This window comes from Atta cephalotes, assembly GCF_000143395.1.
Source record: "Atta cephalotes unplaced genomic scaffold scaffold00010, whole genome shotgun sequence".
Taxonomy (NCBI): Eukaryota; Metazoa; Arthropoda; class Insecta; order Hymenoptera; family Formicidae; genus Atta; species Atta cephalotes.
This window is the reverse complement of record NW_012130074.1, coordinates 2467185-2473782: the sequence shown is the minus strand read 5'-3', so window position 1 is coordinate 2473782 and position 6598 is coordinate 2467185.

The window sequence follows — 6598 nt, the reverse complement described above, 5'->3', positions numbered from 1 at the left end:
TGTGTGTGTGTGTGTGTGTGTGTGTGTGTGTGTGTGTGTGTGTGTGTGTATGTGTGTGTGCGTGCGCGCGCGCGTGCGATGTGTGTGTGTGTGTGTGTGTTTGTGTGTGCGCGTGCGTGTGTACACATATATACATACAGATGCAAGCACGTAGACGATACACGTGTGTAGTTCCTCTTTACAGATCGTTTTGTCGACTAGAATTTGATATAGTATAGCAAGAGTGCCGTTCTTCTGCGAGGGACTTTTGTGAAACGCAAAGTAGCATATCGAAGTGGTTATCTCGTAAATCGTGGGGGGAAATCTATGTAAAATACGAAGATGTGATTTACAACGCCGATTTATTTTTTGAAATTTATGTTAAGAAAATATATTTGTCACGTGTGTGCGCGCGCACATGACAGAGAATACATCAGAAAAACTATTTAGAGGGACAGGTAAAATTACATGTCTATCAATACGAGTTTGAGATTAGACTGATATGGTAAGATTAAATGTTCAGAATTAGATAACTGGAAAAAGATTAAAGTTTCTCAATAATAACATGATATATTGCGAGATCCGGGGAGTTATCCGCAGTAGTTTACAGTGATATATGTACGCTTGTTTTACTCATGTAACTGCAGATGCCGGTCGCATGTGAGGTTCCCGGTGAGGCTTTTCCAGTATTGTTCAAGCTTCGCCATTTTCCGCGAATATTTTCGGGCGCATGCGTGCGTTCGCGTGTCTGCAGTGCGGGCACGTGCGGTTTTAACATCGAACAAAAGAAAATCTTGGCACGAGTGCTGAGTGGGACGCGCGTATGCGTGCGTGCACGGTTTGCAATTTTAATGCGGCTTAACGAGTGTTTCGTTGTGACATAACACCGTATACAGTAGCTTTTTAGGAATGGATAAAAATGGATGTTCTTTTCTTTCTGCAAACTGCTATACTAAATTTTTTGTAGACGAAGTTATTTTCAAGAGTTGCTGGATTGAATAGGTTATTATAATATTATAAAAAACTTAATATAAAGTGAACGTTATACTTATATTAAATCCATGTCACAGTCTATCGTTATAGTCTTTGTAAAACAGTTTCTAATAAAAATTGTGAGAAATATCGTAATTATTTTGATAAGTATTTAAAAAGAAAAACAAGTCATTTTACATCACACCAATGGTAGTTTTTCGCGTTCGCATTTTTCGCGAAATATAATTTAAAAAAGCACGATTAATACGCAACGACTACATTTCGTACCACATATAGGATAATATCAAACAAGATAGGAAAACAGCGAGTGTTCGTATCGATACGAACGGATGAGAGTTTGTTCCGGCGAACGGAAGTGAATCAACATTTGCACAGTTCGCGCGTCCCACGTGCGCGTTTTTGAAAGCCGCGAAGCTGCCCGTGAAAAGCGCGTTCTGCCCATCTAAGGGATCCATACCCGCCTCTCGTGCAAATTCGTTCTCGCGATCAATCACCGCGTCGAAACAGCGGAATCGAGTCCACCGTCAATAATTCTTCTATCGCGCTCTCTTGCATCTCATCTCTCTCTCTCTCTCTCTCTCTCTCTCTCGCTATTTTCTTTTTTTTTGGCGCAACGTGGCGTTCTCGTCGACGCTGTATTGACTCGTCAGCCTCGATCCGTTCGACAATTTACGCCGTGACCGTTCTGCCTGCCTCGCTCGTTTTTCTTTCTCTCTTTTCCTTTTTTCTTTTTGGTGCGGCATCGAAAACGCGAGCATTAAACCGCCAGGAGACGAAATTCATCAGGCGGGAAAGGGAGGAACTAAGCCCTTCAGCAATTTGTCATGTGTTCGCGGAGATGTGTGCAGGAATCAGCGAAAATTTGATGACTGCCTTTTATTATTTTAAGATTGATAAACGCAAAAGTTATAAGGTGATAAATGATTAAAGGTTTAATTCGGATGGGGGATTAAAGAGTGGCCGTCACGCATACACGCGTCAATAAAATTCGGGAGGATTTACTCCCGGATCTCATTTTTTATTGTCGTGATGCAATTTGAGCATTTTATGGTACGTTTTCATCGGATAACGCACGGTATCCAAAGTGTCATACACTACCGACTGTTCGATGGATAAACGCAAAACTGCGCGTCGTAAAACCTGGCCCAGTTTTTATGACGATGGGGGAAAAGGAAGAATAGCATCGTAAGTACAGGGAAAGGGAATCAGCTGGTATGTAATACGCGAGACAATGGATGATTAATTTTTTATATACTCCTATTTTATGGAGTAGGAACCAAGGAGACAATTTCATCGTTTACTTGAAAATAGCATTATCGTATTTTATGTCACGAGAAAACTGTTATCGATCAGTGAATACAAAGTGCTAGATTGTAATAGCGATTCAAAAGATTGTTTATTTATGTCTTATTTTTTAAGAATTTTTTTAAAATTTTCTTTTTCTTAAATTTAAAACGATCCAATCAAAATATTTTCTCTATTTTTCTTTTTTTTTTATTGTCAAACTAATCAATCAATTGTAATAATCTTAAGTTTTTATCGATCATTTTATCGATCAATATTTATGCAAAAAAAGTTTAATGAAACAAACAGAAAATTAAAAATTAATAAATCTATTTATGATATAATGATACTAATTAATAATACTAATCTCTCTATCCTGTAATAATTATTAGTAATTATTATTACATTAATCTATCAGTAATTATAATAATTTGCTAATGAAAAGATTCAATTGTTTAATCATTATCTCATGACAAGAATTAATTACTTCATAAAGAGACAAGGATTAATATAATCGTTCCAAGAACGGATGCTGCATTAATTCATCTAATTCAGAATCGTGAGAAACTACTAAGAAAATTTGCGTGGCACCCATGGGAGATGTCAGAGGTACTCTGGAGTATCATAGTTATTCTGAACGAGAACCGCTGAGAACCAAGCAATTATTTCCCAAGCGTTTGAAGTTCAGGGAGCCATTATGACAAAAGAGATATTTGTCTTGGCCGCGGGATATTTTAACAGTGGCGCTGAAAGATATGAGAAATATCAAGAAGTAATCGCAAACGTACCGCGAACTCATTTTGGAACGTCAGTAATTTTGGACTGTTGAAATTATGAACCGTGAACTTTTAAGATTATTAGATTCGAGATTATCGAGTTTTTTAGATTTTGAGATGTTTGAGTGTTCGAAGAGATAATCGAATTATAGCATCCCTAAACTTTCTAAACTTCTTCAGATCTTTAGATCTTTTTTCAAAATCTTTTTGATTCTTAAGTCTTTGAATCTCCATGCTGAATTAAATCATAATTATATTCTCAGTGCGTTCGATCTATAATTATAACTGCGCAAAAAATCTCTCTATATATATATCTTTGTACTTGACAAGCAAAAGAATGCGAGTAAAAGACTTTTTGAAAGAAGCAAGCGAAAGTTTAGGGTTATAATTTTCAAAATAAATTAAAAAGATAATATTTATACATCTCAGAAATATCTTGTATTGGGTTGGAGGAAAAGTTGTGCGATATTTTGTTAGAGAGCTCAAAAATGTATTAATACAATATATCTTCATTAAAAATAATCAAATTTAAATTTAAAAAGAGGATTTTAAAGCTTGAAATCTCTACTTTCGAATGATTACTATAATAATATATTTTTTGAATTTATGTGTTTTGTAATTTTTATATGTATAAGGTGTCCCAAAATTCGCGCATTTAGTGTACAAGACATGATATTTTATGCTAAAACAAACAACTTTTTTCCTGTATAGAAAACGAGCTGCAAAAAAGGAAAAAAATTTTCTTCTCACTTTGTGGGTCACGTGCCAAAAAAAATTTGCGAAAATTTTCGATCTATTTATATCATGAAAATTTGGAGTTTTCCTTACAAAATCGTTTTTTTTAATATTTCTATGATTTTTTCTTCTTGAGTTCTTTATGAGTTAAGTAAAAAGGAGCTTCTGATTTGGATTGCTCATAAAATCCAATAAAAATCAAATACTGCAATTAAAAAAACAGATTCTTAAAGCCGAAACGTTGCTCTATTGAATAGTATCATACTAATTTTTTAAATGTAAAATATATAGAAAATTGAGTTAAAAATGTGTGATATTACTATCCCTATAATTTTGCGCAATGGAAAAGGGGACAATAATAATATCACATGTTTAACTCAAATGTATTGTATCTTTCGATTTTTTTTTTAAATTGGCAATTACATCACTTGATAGAACAACAGCTTTAAGAATCTGTTTTATTAATTACAGTATGATTTTTAACGAAGTTATGAGGAATCAAAATCAGAATGCTTTTTTATTTAATCCGCGTGTAACGTGGTAACAAAAAGTCGTAGGAACATGACTTTTTTTAAATGAACTTTTAGGAAAAACTTTAAGCTTTCACATCAGATAGTCGAAAGTTTCACATCAAATATATTCTGTATATGATTTTGAGTTAACAGAACTTTTTCTCCAATCCAATATTATGCTGGCATAATGTTGGTTTTACGTCAACTATTTTTAAATAATTTCCAAGCAAACAAAAAAAAAGATTAAATGAAAGCCTTTTACGTTTCTAAGATTTTCAAAATTTATTCTTGTAATCAAATATAAATTTCAATAAAATGTACATTAATTGCTTTTAATTATAAAAAGAAGTAAAAAACTTAATAAATACCAGAAGATAAAAGACTTCGCATGTGATGGTAAAATATTTTTAGCCAAATTTCGACTTCACCATGAAAAAACACGTCGCGTCGAAGAAAAGTGGAGCTAGATATAGCTACAAATTCTTCTTAGATATCTCTCAAAGCTTTCTTCTTCCTTTCCGATCTTTGTGGCCACTCTCGTCCACTATCACAGCGGGAACATAAATTTACGATTTCTTCGTACATTTTCTATCGCGATAACTAGCCAAAAGTTAACCACCAAGTAGACAGTACATGAAATAGTAATGAATTTAGTTAATTTACTGTCCCTCTCTCTCTTATTTTTCAATATTTATTCGAGAAAATTCAAATATCAAATTATTTAAAAAAACTTGATATTTTAAATATTTATTTCGAAATCTTTACTTATACTATACATTTAAAACTTTAATATACATTTAAAAAGTTGTCAATCAATTATTTCAATGATGACTAAAAGATAATAATAATTTCCTACATTTTTACGACCTTATTATACTTGATAAACATGTAAGCATTACAATGTAATTATTATTGATATTCAAAATAATAATAATTATTATAATTTCTATTTATTATTAATGTGAATACAGTTATAATTTTAATTTCAACATTTATTCTCATTATATTAATATTAATCATGTTAAAATATATCAATTATAAAAGATATAATTTTCATCATAATTGAAAATTATGAAAGACAATTTAATTATTATTATATATTATTATTATATATTATTGTTCACATTTTGTTATATTATTTCATTGTTATGTTATATTATATTGTTCAATTAATTTAATTATTATTATATATTATTGCGTTTTTCGAACAACCTCGTTCATGGAACGTATATCTTATCGTGAGAGCGAGATAGTATCACTGGTCATCGACTTTCCAACGAAGTTGAATAGTGGAAGTGCAGTTTCAATGTCTGCCCGCCTCACTTTACTTTCGTTGCTCCACTACGACGATGAACAGATACACGAGTGGCAACTTGTGTAAAAAAAAGAGCCGCGCTACCTCTTTTACGATCGACCTTTGAGATCGGCCATTGCGGGCGAGTGTGAAAGAGATAGAGATTGTGAGAGAAGAGAGAAGTCAGGAGGCTAGGGTGGATAAAGTAAACGTTGTTCGTAGAAACTTCAAGTCAAGCGCGGCGTTTCTCGGCTGCTCGCTTTATCCTTTCCATCTTCCCTTTCCTGCTCTTCGAACTACTGAAAAATAAGATACGCAAACTTGTCTGTCTCTCCTTTCTCCTGCTTTTTACTTCTTTCTTTTTTTGGTCGGCAATCCCACACTGATTCATTCGGCGTCAAGGCTTTCGCTCTGCCGATATCGAATCGGTGACGAACTTAATCGTTTGCTGCGGAAAGCAAGAGGGATTCTAGTAGAGACACCTTTTTATACATATGTGAGTATACACGTACGCACACACGCACGTATGCGCGCACAGGTACGTACTCATCTCATTCTTTACTGAATTATTTTTGATAATGATAAAAAAATTTAACAGTTCTATATAATTTTAGATATACATATTAATAGATACATATTGGCTCTAAATGTTTTCAATCAGATATTTTAGATTTTCTGAATATTTGAAATTGTTGAACATTTACTTTCTTAAAATGAGAAATTATATTAATTTACAATTATATGCACATCCATTTTCTTATCAGATTAATTTTTTGATGTCACTCTCGTTATGGCATTTACTTTATATACCATAAGTTTTTTTATTAATAAAGACACATACATTTGCTCGTTATCATTATATTTCTTAATGCCTGGTTTAAAAAAATTTATTAAAGTATATAATATTTTCACACACTATTTCTAATATATTCCATGATAAAAAACATAGTGCAGCATCGAAAGGTTAATTATATCTTCAAGAAAATCATTTTTGAAGCTTTATCTTGGTAAGTTTTTGTTTACAC